At 38.0% G+C, this 12,841-nt stretch overlaps 1 pseudogene; it reads left to right on the forward strand.

Moving 5' to 3' along the window:
• The first annotated feature begins 9,544 nt into the window (after positions 1-9,544).
• On the forward strand, positions 9,545-12,224 carry LOC113185199 (glutamine synthetase pseudogene; annotated as a pseudogene).
• Positions 12,225-12,841: the final 617 nt, after the last annotated feature.

Here is a 12,841-nt window from a genome sequence, read left to right on the forward strand (position 1 = left end):
AGGTAGGAATCAAAATGTGGTCATTGGTTATCTTTAGATAAGTAGTAAATTTATTGGTTATGTGTAAATGACTTTTGCTTTTCTGTCTTTTTTACATTTTACATTATGAACATGAATTATTTGTGTAATTAGAAAAATAAAATATAAAATAAAGATAATTAAAATCCCAATAAATAAGGTTTGAAAGGCTATTTTAGATAAGGTCTTAATTTGACTTCTCTTTTTTTAAATTTTTTAAGACATTGATGGACCTTTATTTTGTTCATTTATTTTTATGTGGTGCTGTGCATCAAACTCAGTGCCTCACACATGCTAGGCAAGTGCTCTACCACTGAGCCACAGCCCCAGCTCCCTTGACATCTCTTTTATAGAATCCCCTGCCCAACTTTACCTGGAATTTTATGGGTTTTCTCCCTGTTTTCCCTGACTTGTTTTTTCTCTCTTCCCTGTCTCTGTCCCCATTTCCAACCTCAACTTATCAAGTAAAATCTTTCTCCCCTCTCACAGCCCAGGTCAAAATCACTTCCTTCAAGTAATTTCCTATAATCTTCATTTGAAATTCTCTTCCTCCTGAAAATTCCCAGAAACCAATTTTTGAATTTGTTTTTTTACCAACTATTACTTTGAATTTGTTATTTTTGTCTTTTATCCCCCTTTGTTAATTCCTAATGAGTAGAAACAGTACATATTTTGTTTTGAATCTTATGTTATTAGCGTGTTAAATAAATAGTGGATATGTAAATAACATTTTAAAACACAATTTAAAAATATATGACTGGGCTGGGGTTGTAGCTCAGTGATAAAGCACTTGCCTCACATGTATGAAGTACTGGGTTTGATCCTTAGCACCACATAAAAAAAATAAAAAGATATTATGTCCATCTACAACTAAAAAATATTTTTTAAAAAATATATGTACCACCCAAAGCATGAACCCTTATGTAAGCTATGGACTTTATAAAGTGCTGATATAGGTTTATCATTTGTAATCAAGGTAGCATACCAATCCAAGATGATAATAATGGGAGAAACTTAGGGTTGATTAGAGGGAGTATGTAGGAACTAACTTTTGTACCTTTTGCTCAATTTTCCTAAGCTTCTCTAAAGAATACAGGAAAAAAGATAGATTATTGGGCATTATTTTATCAACTCATGTCTATAATGTGCTTGTCAACTTAAATATATTCATCAATGTTATAATTTTTCAAAAACTATTTCTTGAACTTCATTGATTTAAGCACATATTTTTAGCTTTTAAAATTGTGTTATGTTTGAAGTAACTGGTTTTTTTTTACTTTACAGATGGATGCTTTCTCTGATAATTGTCATATTGATGGACTACCAGACTCCTGTAAACAAGTTTCATTTGGCTGTATTACCACTCTAATGGGTGGTGCTGACTACATTAATCACACAATTTACTTCTCCTTAGATGTTTTCTGTAAAGGTATAATTTTTTTATTTTTAGAAGTGAAAATTAGGTTTTACCATTTTCAAGTTTTTGAAGATGGTTAAAGACATTATTTCCAGGGTCAAATTTGGAACATGCTTATTTGATGAGAATATTTTAATATTAGAAATACTTTTCCAGGGCTGGGGTTGTGGCTCAGTGGTAGAGTGCTCGCCTAGCATGCAGAAGGCACTGGGTTCGATCCTCAGCACCACATAAATGTAAAATGAAGATATTGTGTCCACCTACAACTAAGATATAAACATATAAAAAAAGAAATACTTTTCCAATATTCATGGCTCCTATCACTTCAATGTTTGAGGTAAATCTTTGGAGTTTGGAAATAATGTGTAGCAAGGGACAGATATATGATTTTTAAAAAACTCCATACCATCATCTTTTGCATTTTTATTTATTGAATGCAGTTACTAATATTTATGTGATTTTTGTTTACATAGATATTGAATTTCTATCTAACAAAGTATTGTAAGTATGCAGGGATACTATTTTTAAATACTTTAAATGCTTTTAAAAATGTTTAGAGCTAGCCTTGTACCTTTATTAATTCTATCTATAATTATTGGATTTAGCATTTAGTTGTTTAATGAATAAATTAATGATTTGTTAATTTTTTAGTTTAATTTGAGTTTAATTTAGTTCTGGAAAGAGTTCTAGAATTTGAGGGGACCAAAATAAAGCAGACTTTATTGGACTGGAGATGTAACTCAGTGGGGTTTGATCTTTGGCACCAAAGGAAAACAAAGAAAGAAAGAAAGAAAAAGAAAAGGCAGATTTTATTAAGCCCTGTGTGTGAAAAGCTCATAGTTCAAGTGGGAACAGTAAGCATGTGGATCCATTAAAAGGAGGTGATGAGAATAGCATTAATGAGCAGCACAGTAACCATGACTGACTGCAGTTGGGAGAACTGGGGAAGGTTTCCTGGGTTAGGTGCTGTCCAAGCTGGACTCAATACCTCTGGAATCCCCTGCCAGGACAGATTTTGAAAAACAAATAGAAGCACAAAATGTATACCTGTTTAGACCTAATCATCTGCCATTTAATTTTGGTACAAAGGGGGACATTGTCTCAGCTACACCAAGCAGCTTTCTGTTCTATTTTTCTTGGAATGTAAAAGCCAGAACTTCATCTTAGTTGTTAGCCCAGGAAGTCTACAAGGATGATTGATTGTGGCGGCTAGAATTTTATGACCTGTATAGTCAGAAATCATCTGTTCTGTAAGGAAAGGCCTATGTAATTGCTAAGCTCCAAAGGCTATTTCTTGGTTTCTGTAACCATGCCAACAGAAAGGTACCATCAATGGTAGCCTCACTAGGAGAATTCTCAAGATGGGAAAGACATGAACATGTTTGTCATGCCAAGGGGATGATCAAAGGTGCAAAAGAGAGGAGGAATAACTAAGGGAACAAGGTCCATGAGGCATAAAGAAAGGATGGGGTTGTAGGCATAGGTGGAGGTATTTACTGCCACAAAATCAGTTCAGTCAATCAAAGTAATAGACCTGAATAGGTTAGACAGAGGGTGGCCAAAAAAGCAGGCCTGCCCATCCCAGCACTGAGAATAAAAAGTCCTGAGCCCCCAGCCAGTCATGCATACAATGATCAGAAGAGCTGCTATTAATCTGATTACGAAACCCAGTGAAAATAGCATAAGAAAATGCAATTTTAAAAATAATGGGAATCTAGGAGCTTGGATTGTGGCTCAGTGGTAGAGCACTTGCCTGGCATGTATGAGGCACTGGGTTCGATTCTCAGCACCACATATAAATAATTAAATAAAGGTCTATCAACAGCTAAAAACAAAAACAAAAAAAAAATTAATGGTAATCTAAAAGAAGGAAAACAGAAAAAGTTTTAATAGTTTTTGTCCCACATCATGGAGAGCCAATATAAGTCGATTCCTTATTGTTTATTGGGCAGATATTTGAATTTCTTACTTTGTTCCAGATACTGTTTTCATAACATTTGCATTCTAAAGAGGTAGAATATAGAGAATCATCAAGTAAAGTTCCCCCACTCCTGCCCATGCCCCAACAAAAGTTATAGATTGTTTTCTGCTCTTCAGGATTGAACAAAGTACTGTGATAGTAAAATGGGGATGGGGAGGGATTTACTATGGATAGCAGATCAGAGAAGGCCTTTCAGAGGAGGTGACACTTGAGCAGAGACCTGAAGGGTAAGAAGGAGCCAGCTGGAAAATATTCCAAACCAACGAAGAGCTCATGTAAAAGTCTTGAGGTAGAAGCTGGATACAGTGGCACAACAACACCTATAATCTAAGCAGCTCAGGAGGCTGAGGCAGGAGGATTATGAGTTCAAAGCCAGCCTCAGCAAAAGCAAGGCACTAAGCAACTCAGTGAGACCCTGTCTCTAAATAAAATACAAAACAGGGCTGGGGATGTGGCTCAGGGGTCAAGTACCCCTGAGTTCAGTCTCCAGTACCAAAAAAAAAAGTCTTGCAGTAGAAAAATCTTCACATGACCTAGGAACACAAGGAAGGACAGGACAGGATGACTGGAGTGTGGTGAGTATGTATGGCATGCCTTGAATGAGGGATGATATGAGAAGATAATTGTCAATGCCAATGTCAGTTTTCTTTGTAGGATCCAGGTAAAAATTGATCTTGTGTTAATTACATAATTTACACACTCAGTTTGAATCCTGTTAAGAACCTTCTCAGCAAGTTATAAAAGAATGTCACTCATGTCATATAATACTGCATTACTTTAATATTTATTCTGCAAATGTATTTAGTTATTGTTTGGTAATGCAGTATAATACTAATAACTTCAAAACCATATTGCTTCCTTAGAAATCAATTGAAAATATACATAATTTGATTGGTATCTGCCTTTGTACATATCTGTTCTTTTTTTCTTTTTCTGGTTGTATACAAAGTATATTCACACCATTTGTATCTTCATACATGTACTTAGTTATAAGTTATCAACATATCCCCTTTTAATAAGTTATATAATAAAAAATGTCATTTACTTAAAAAAATAAAGGAAGAACTGTCTCAGGTAACCTAGATGCAGTCAGCTCCAATAGGAAGGTATAGACTAATAAAACCAATTGTAAGTAGGTTGAAGAATGAGTGGGGTATTTGCAGACTGTGTATAACAGGAGTATGAGAGAGAGGGATTGAGAGCATTTGATATTTGTGCATTAACAGAAGAGGCCTCCAATTGTTGCTTCATAGCCCATGATCCCACTGGTTTTGCCTGCTCAAAATGGTGATGATCACCAGCTCCATATTTCAGACTAGAGTTAAGGTCTTGGGTCCATGAACATTATTCATGGAAATGCTTAACACCAGTAATGGATTTCAGACTATTTTTATATATTAATATACAATAAAATATTTAAGCATTTTGATGAAGAATGCTAAAATGAAATAAGTCAATTAGACTAAAAGGTGGGGTTAGAAGGACCATGTGACAATCAGCATTGTATCTCTGTGACCAAAATGCCTAACAATAACAACTTAGAGGAGCAAAGATTAATTTTGACTCACAGTTTTAGAGTGTTCAGTCCATGGTTCACCAGCTCCACTTTCTGGGACTGAGGTGAGGCAGAACATCATTGTGGTAGGAAAACTGCTCAGCTCATGGTGGCCAAAAGGCAGAGAAAATGGCAGGGTTGGGGCAGGCACAGATCCCAGTGACCCACTTCCTTCAGCCATGCCTCACCTGCCTACAGTTACTATCCACTTGGTCTATTCAAACTACAATGAACTAGTTAAGTCATAGCTCTCATAATCTAATCATTCACCTCTTATTATTCTTGCATTAACAGAGGAGCTTTGACAGGACTCCTCATATTCAAACCATGACAGACCATTTAGACAATGTGCTATTTTCTCCCCCTTTATTTTTCAGGTTAGGCACTAATATAGTTCTATGACATCTGCCTATTCTTATGTGACATGTGTCCTGAATTAAAATCCTGGGGTCATAAATATGGTTATTTCTTTGCTTTCCAGAACAAACTATCTCAAGTACTCACTAGAAAGAATAAAAGGAAATTCCATGCAGTTTTCTTATTGCTTTTTGGACTTTCCCTTGGGTCATGGGTTGCCTAACTAATTGTTTAGCATCTTACTCAGTCCAGAGGTAGATTTTCTGTTTTGATATGCCCTTTACTGACAATAATTGTGTGGTTGTATTTAGCTAATGGGAAGCACAAGTAGGAGACTGGACTAGGCAGGGAGATGTTGGGATATTAATTCCCTTAGCTACCTCATTGCCAGGCTGCATGTTGGCAATGTCTTTATTCTTCTACCAAAGTTCATAGCTTCTCTTGAACAACCCCTCCTGTAGCTACAGATATGCTTGAGGTGGCCATGATCTCCATTGTCCAACCTGAGTCATCTTTTAGACTAAAGAGAGTTTTACAGGTGACTTTAATTAAATCAGGCTTTAACATATTTATACCTGGACAGATTGGTTTGATGTTTGGACCTTTAAAATAGTATTGCTTAGTTTGAGACCATCCCATTTATTGATTATTGATTTTATTTCTTGGGGTTTAGGAGTCTTATTGAGGAAGTCGGTTCCTAAGTTGACATGCTGGAGAGTTGGGCCTTCTTTTTCTTCTAGTAGGCAAAGAGTCTCTGGTCTAATTCCTAGGTTCTTGATCCACTTTGAGTTGAGCTTTGTGCAGGGTGAGAGATAGGAGTTCAATTTCATTCTACTGCATATGGATTTCTCTCTGATATGTGGATGCTAACCCACAACAAGGGAGGGGAAGATTAGAAGTTCATTGGACTAGACAAAGGGGAATGAAGGGAAGGATGTGGGGATGGTAATAGGAGAGACAGTAGAATGAATCTGACATATCATTCCTGTCCTCATATATAAATACATGACTAATGTGAATCCACATCATGTACATCCACAATAATGGAATCCTAATTGGAACAAGTTTTACTCATTCTACCTATGTATAATATATCAAAATACACTCTACTCTCATGTATATCTAGAAAGAACAAGTTAAAAACTAGTATTATTTTTACATTTTTCAAAACTGAAATTGCTTCTGAAAGAAAAGGTATTTGTATATGTTAATGGAAATTTTAGAACTTTTAAATATTTTGCCAATTTTAGATACAACAACAAATTCACTGCTATCCTTAATTTCCTTCAATTTTGTTATACAATATAAATGAAAAATTATATTTTCCAATGACAAATAAGAGCTACATTAAGAGAGTCTTACCACACTGTTCTATTCTTATGTGGCATGTGTCCTGAATTAAAAGCCTGGGGTCATAAATATATAACCATCTAATTTCAAATTTGTAAACAATTTGAGCTGTGATATATATATTTTTTCACAATCTCCATTTTTTAAAAAATTTTATTATCATTATAGATGGACACAATACCTTTATTTTATCCACTTTTTTGTGGTGCTGAAGATTGAACCCAGTGCCTCACACATGCTGTACAAGCGTTCTACCAATGAGCTACAGTCCTAGCCCCACAACCTCCATTTTTTATAGATAAATTGCAACATTTTTCTCTTTGGAAATTTCATATCCATAATTATAATTCTCCAAAGACTTTAAAACTGAATTCTGATGCTGTTTGTTGAATTTTCAGTTGAAGATTTCCAACTGATTTTACTGATTTGAAAGGACTCGTTTCAAAACAAAAAACACTTGCACAGTAGGACAGTTGGGCTTACTTACACAGTAGTCCTTTAGAAGATCAAGCATGCTTGAAATCTGGGCTAGGGATGTAGCTCAGTGGTAGAGTGTTTTCCTAGCATGCATGAGGACTTTTGTATTCAGCCCCAAAAGATTTGTAGTTCAGTTATTTTGAATATATAAAATACATGAACACTCATTTTGTACATTTTGATTACTATACCTTCAGTTTCAATTAGTTGAATGCCATACATAGTATGTTTGCATGAAGTAATGAATTATGTTTGTACCACAACCAATTCTAAGTACATTTCTGCTCTATCAATTTCTTAATTCCTAAGAACCACGTGGTTTACTATGATGCCTTTTTCCAAATTTGTATTTGCATTAGCAGTACAAAAACAATTTTACCTCCACTATAGGACTTTTTAACTGAATTTACAATAGCATTCTTAGTAATGTCATATATTTCACTTCTGCCAGAAAAAAACTTCCATTACTGGAATTTACCTAACTCTTTTTCCTTTTTAAAACATCTGCCATCATATAACTCTTTGTGAATTCTTCTAGTGGAGCTAACCTAGTAACAGCTGTTGCTTCATTTTTTTTCTAATGTACCTAAGAAATATTGGAATAAAATTGTTGAAATTATGTTATAGCAGACTTTAAAAGTCATGGATCATAGAATTATATATAAATGTACTTTTTTGTAGTTTCTCATGATAACTTGTTGTCTTTGGGCATGATGTTCTTAAAATATTTAATAAGTTATGAAGTAAATGCTTCAGCACATTTGGGTCCTCTGCTTTTCCTGTGGTTTAGTGATATCACTACAACCTTCACAGTAGAGGAGAAATGTTGACAGATTATCTTAATCTGCTTGGGCTTCCATAACATAAGACCATCAACTGGGCTTAACAGAAATTTATTTTCTCAGTGTTCTGAAGGCTAGAATTTCAAGAATAGACTACCATGGGTTTTGTTTCTGGTGAAGGCTCTCTTCCAGGATTGCAGATAGCTGCCTTTTTACTATGTCCTCACATGACTTTCCTCAGTGCATGCATACATAGAGAAAAAGAAGGAACAAGTTCTCTGGTATCTCTTCTCATAGGGACACTAGTCCCAATTCGGGGTCCATCCTTATGATCTCACTTAAGCTTAGTTACTTCCTTAGGGTCTCTGTCTCCAAAAACAACCACACCAGGGCTCAGTGCTCCAACATATGAATTTGGGGATGAGGGGAAACACAAACATTAATCCCATAACACAGATGTATTGCACAAGCCATGTATTCATCAACTTCTTTGGAAAGCCAATTAATTACTCATTTTCCCTAGGCATGCACTTTTTTTAAGCTCATTGTTGCCAAAAGGTTTTATTGAAAACTTAAAGGAAGTGTGTTAGCTTGACATCACTATGACCAAAATACCTGACAACAACATCTTAGAGAAGGGAGTTTATTTTGGCTCATAGTTTCAGAGAGTTTCAGTTCATGGTCAACTCACTCTATTAATTTGTGCCTAAAGTGAGGCAGAACATCATGTGAGAAGGGCATGGCAGGAGGAAGATGCTTTCCTCAGGACAGCTGGAAGGCAGAGAATGATATGGAAAGAGGTTGCAGGGCAGATACATGCTTCTAGGACATGCTCCTAGTGACCTACCTCCTCCAGCCATACCCCACCTGCCTACAGTTACCAGCCACTCCATTCAAACTAGAGTGAACTGATTAGGTTATAGCTCTTATATTCTGATCATTTTACCTCTGCATGTCCCTTTGTTAACACAGGAGCTTTGGGGGGATACCTAGTATCCGAACCACAACAGGAAGGTTGCCAAATTATTAAATAAAGAAATAGTTATAAATTTACACCCTAGTAAGAGCATTAGGACTGATATCTATGTATTAAGACATCTACACTGTTCTTTCCCTTAAGTGTTTCATGTAAACCTAACCTGCAGTATCCCAAATAACCCAGTGATCCTGCCAGCTTGATGATCTGACAAAAATCTTGCCTTTTTAAGGCCATGGCATAGACCATGGAGTGAAGAGTGGTCTAGTAAGGGGCTGGCTGGGCCAGGAGCCTCTGATACCTCTCATCACTTTGTGAGATGTTGGAGTTAGCTTTCCATAGTCACTCATGTCTAAGGACACTGTTTTATGATCAAGCATATTTTATGTGCTCCTTAGAAGGTGGGTGTTAGCTACCTTGTATCTGAAATGAATATGGACATGAGAGACATATTACTCATGATTGTATTTCAGATTTTACCATATTAGTGAGATTTCTGTTATCTGTGACAGTAAAAAAAAGTAGGGCACAGCCTACTTTCCACACAACTCTAATGAAAATGGAAAGTAAATAGATGTTCCCTGTCCTGGATAAATTCTTTTTATTAAGAAAGTTTTTAGAGAGCCGAGAATGGGAGAAGAGCAGAGCTGCTGAGCGCCCCGGCGAACTCCTCTCCTCTCTCCTCACCTCGCTCTCACGGCCCGCCCGCCCGCCCGCCACCTGCTCGCCGCCCAGAACATCTTCCATCATGGCCACCTCAGCAAGTTCCCACTTGAACAAAGGCATCAAGCAGGTGTATATGTCCCTGCCTCAGGGTGAGAAAGTCCAAGCTATGTATATCTGGATTGATGGTACTGGAGAAGGACTTCGCTGCAAGACTCGCACCCTGGACTCTGAGCCCAAGAGTGTAGAAGAGTTGCCTGAGTGGAATTTTGATGGCTCTAGTACTTTTCAGTCTGAAGGCTCCAATAGTGACATGTATCTTGTACCTGCTGCCATGTTTCGGGACCCCTTCCGCAAGGATCCCAACAAGCTGGTATTCTGTGAAGTTTTCAAGTACAACCGAAAACCTGCAGAGACCAATTTAAGGCACACCTGTAAACGGATAATGGAAATGGTGAGCAACCAGCATCCCTGGTTTGGAATGGAACAGGAATACACTCTCATGGGCACAGATGGTCATCCCTTCGGTTGGCCTTCTAATGGCTTTCCTGGTCCCCAAGGTCCATATTACTGTGGCGTGGGAGCAGACAAAGCCTATGGCAGGGACATTGTGGAAGCTCATTACCGGGCCTGCTTGTATGCTGGAGTCATGATTACCGGGACAAATGCTGAGGTCATGCCTGCCCAGTGGGAATTCCAAATAGGACCTTGTGAAGGAATCCACATGGGAGATCATCTCTGGGTGGCCCGTTTCATCTTGCATCTCGTTTGTGAAGACTTTGGAGTGATAGCTACCTTTGATCCCAAGCCCATTCCTGGAAACTGGAATGGTGCCGGCTGCCACACCAACTTTAGTACCAAGGCCATGAGGGAGGAGAATGGTCTGAAGTACATTGAGGAGGCCATTGAGAAACTAAGCAAGCGGCACCAGTACCACATTCGTGCCTATGATCCCAAGGGGGGCCTGGACAATGCCCGGCGCCTAACTGGATTCCACGAAACCTCCAACATCAACGACTTTTCTGCTGGCGTGGCCAACCGTAGTGCCAGCATCCGCATTCCCCGGACTGTCGGCCAGGAGAGGAGGGGTTACTTTGAAGACCGTCGCCCCTCTGCCAACTGTGACCCCTATTCAGTGACAGAAGCCCTCATCCGCACGTGTCTTCTCAATGAAACCGGAGATGAACCCTTCCAATACAAAAACTAAATGGACTAGACCTCAGCCGTCAAGCCCCTCCTAGTTCTGCCTCCCACTCCAACTCTTCACCCTCTGTGTTGTCCCGCTTGTCCCGATTGTAACTCAAAGGGTGGAATATCAAGGTCTTTTTTTATTCCTCATGCCCAGTTAATCTTCCTTCCTTTGGCCAGGATAGAGGTGTTACGTTTTTAATCTCTTCACCCCCAGCCCCCTTTTCTTGACAGTGAGGCTTTTTTTTAATGCGCTAATGGGAAGGGGTGCCTATCAGGCATGGCTGTGGGATGCAGCATGTTCTGGGGGAGCAGGGAGGTACATTTTCTTCAAGGTTGCTGAAAGAGGAGGCCTGGTGAGGTTAGGTTAGAATTCCCCTTTGTGTGGAAAGCTCTATTTCTTAAGCTATAACTATAGAGAAGGTGGGGTGGCCCTCAGCGAGGGAAATGCCCTGGTCTCCTACTGCAGCACTTCCCTTGCTTGGGGCTGCATTCCCTTCCGTGGACACAAAGCTGGGTAAACTGATAGAAAGCCCTGTCTTAAAGAAAAAGATCTTAGTGCTTGGTCCTTCATTTATAACACAAAGCAGAGTAGTATTTTTATATTTAAATATAAAAACAAAAAAATTATGGGTGTGTGGGTATGTGTTTTTCTAAGGGAGGAAACCATCCTGGTCACTGGGTGCTAAATTTGAAGCAAATACTTTGGTTTAGAAATTAAAGAGATCCTTTGGAGCAGGGGTGGGGAGTGTGGTACTGGGAAAGTTGGTTACTAGGGGCGCTTAGTCTTCATTATCACTTAAGGGTTGCCCTGCCCTGTTCACCCTTCTTAAGGAGGTGGACCCTGGACGGCTGCCAGGTGAATGACATTACTGGTGGTCACCTGAGCCCAGTGGCGAGGTTTAAGACCCGCATAATTGTCCATGGGTTTCTGGGAGCGAGTTGGCTGGCCCACATGAGAGCGTTCCTGCAGAAAGCATTGGGTTATTTTTTGGTGAAACTAGCATGTCACTAAAGCAGGCCTTTTGATACATTAAATTTTTTAAAAGCAAAACAGAAGTTTAGATTTTAATCAAATTTGTAGGATTTCTAAGTCTAATTTTTCAAAATTGTCTGCTTCAACCATCTCTTTCCACTCTCCTCTTGGAGGAGTTGGGGACAGGGCTGGAGTGAAAATACTTGTAATGTTGTATCCTAGTGTCTTTCCTCCCAGTGCAGAATATTCCTTTCTTAAGATTCCTAAGGAGTTATTCCTTTTTTCTTTTATAATAAACAAGCCCCCTCTCCATTTCCCCTACTGTTCCCTGGTTTTTGTGCTGGCCACAGCAGGCCAGCTGTGGTTTTCTCTTGCCATGACAACTTCTAATTGCCGTGTACAGTATGTTAGAATTAGATAACTTCTTGTTGTAAACAAACTGTAACTGTCCAGAGCAGCGCTTATAAATCAACCTAACATAAGATCTCTTCTGACTTGTTTCTTTGTGGTTGTTTAAAAAAAAAAAATTATGTGCCAAAAAAAAAAAAAAGAAAGTTTTTAAATATACATCAAATTTGAAATATTTTCACAGTGAATAACCATATAATCGCCACCTGAATTCTGTCAGTAACATTTTATTATACTTGTTTATCACATTTTTCACATATCTATCCATGTATTCATCATCCCATCTATTCACCAATCTATGTTATATTTTTTATGTTGTTGAAAGTTAGATACATTTATATTGTGTACTATGAATTCTAGTATGTGTATCAACAACTCAAGTTCAACATTTGTTTTAGTTTTGTTGTTGTTGTTGTTGTTTTGAGTGTCTTTGGGTTTTAACAAGTGCTTGTAATGAAATATTACCCTCATACTCTTCCATAGTCAATCCTTATTCCCACTCCCAGGGAAACATCATTCTATATTTTATCTACCATAGGTTTAATTTTCCTGTTTGAGAATTTTATGAAATGAAATCATATTATGTAAGACATTTTGCATTAAGAATAATGTTTTCAGACTCATCTATGTTTTTATATGTGTCTATAGGTCCATTCTGTTATATTTAATGCATGGGTTTCTCAATTGTTCTAT

The sequence above is a fragment of the Urocitellus parryii genome, chromosome X, assembly GCF_045843805.1.
Source record: "Urocitellus parryii isolate mUroPar1 chromosome X, mUroPar1.hap1, whole genome shotgun sequence".
Taxonomy (NCBI): domain Eukaryota; kingdom Metazoa; phylum Chordata; class Mammalia; order Rodentia; family Sciuridae; genus Urocitellus; species Urocitellus parryii.